The sequence below is a fragment of the Uranotaenia lowii genome, chromosome 2, assembly GCF_029784155.1.
Source record: "Uranotaenia lowii strain MFRU-FL chromosome 2, ASM2978415v1, whole genome shotgun sequence".
NCBI classification, from domain to species: domain Eukaryota; kingdom Metazoa; phylum Arthropoda; class Insecta; order Diptera; family Culicidae; genus Uranotaenia; species Uranotaenia lowii.
The window spans coordinates 178,840,387-178,841,692 of NC_073692.1; the positions used below are offsets into that span (position 1 = coordinate 178,840,387).

At 44.3% G+C, this 1,306-nt stretch overlaps 1 long non-coding RNA gene across 1 annotated transcript; it reads right to left on the reverse strand.

The window, feature by feature from the left end:
- Positions 1-231: 231 nt before the first annotated feature.
- Positions 232-788, reverse strand: LOC129749582 (uncharacterized). Its single transcript, XR_008738091.1, has 3 exons — positions 712-788; positions 587-652; positions 232-481 (listed from the first exon to the last, which is right to left on the reverse strand). It is a non-coding gene; the product is annotated as an uncharacterized LOC129749582 (long non-coding RNA).
- Positions 789-1,306: the final 518 nt, after the last annotated feature.

Below are 1,306 nucleotides of genomic sequence, written 5' to 3' on the forward strand. Positions count from 1 at the left end.
TTGGTGGGGGAAGTTGTTAGTAGTACAGTTTTTTCTTACAGCTATCTAACCTTCGTTGGCATGCGCATGCTTATCCGTTTCTTTCGGTGGTTCTACACGTGCTATTGTCGAGATGCTGGTACCGACGCTGGGCATCTATGCTCGGCACCTATGCTTGGCACCGACGCTGGGGAACGACGCAGGGCACCGTTCACAGGTAGGCAAACTTTCTTGAACCCGCTCTTGCCTTAATCGTGGTGGTTGTCCCGGCTTGACGATTGAAGTGGGTAAGTAGGTGAGTATGCTATTCACCACTTCCTGGACACATCACCTGGACACGGAGGGTTTAGCCGCGACGACACGTGACTTATCGTCGACTTTCTTCGGCGGCTCGCGGTGGTTTATGTTGCACGGCCAGGAAACAGCCGTTGGTGTTCCGAAACTAGGGGTGTTGCAGTTTCGTTTTTGCCACCCGAGAGGAATTCCCTTTTCGAAGGGAAACCTTCGAGTTTACATTTTAACAAAATAGAGGCGAATTAGAACCAACATATTGGCCAAAACATTTCCGAACTGCCCAGAATAAGTTTAGTATCGGTTGTTCAATTACCTGTTGTGTGATTTACACCTAACTTGTTTTTCACTACAAGGTTGACCTAGCTAACGTATAATAAGCCTGAATAAAAATCAACAGATTAGCTTATTGGTTACTTTTTTCCCGATAATTTAACTCACGAGAAGTATAGCACATATAAAGCACGTTTTTTCTTAAAACTGTCGCACTACTTGTCACTCGCTTCGTGGTCAAGCTTGAAATGGACGAGACCTTCTTGACTGGGGCTTCTTTACCCATTCTGTTAACCCGACGCGAGGATCTTCGTTGAATCCGCTTTACTTCCTTTTTCTTTGGGTTCGTCATTTAATGACGACCCCAAACTTAAACGCATTCCTACTGCCAAGTTCGACCTGACATCTCTTAGCTTGGTAGTTTTCAGAGACCGGGAACGTTAAGGGAATTGCTTGAGGTATTATTAGTACACGGAAAGTATATGTGACATCGTTACATCTGGTCTACCTTACAGTAGCTGAATCCTCAAACCTACCGTCCCATAAATCGGTTTACTTTCACAGATCCTAAGTAATGCGGATTTGAGTCAGGTTACTTTTACACGTGTTTGCTAAAATGTGAAGCCACATGATGGGAAAAAAATAACAAGCAAGGAAAACGGGTAGATTTTTCCTGCCACGAAAACAAAACCTCGTCTTCATCATTTGCTGGAGCTGTATCAATTTAACCCTTTTCTGTGACACTGGAATGATCCACTAAAAT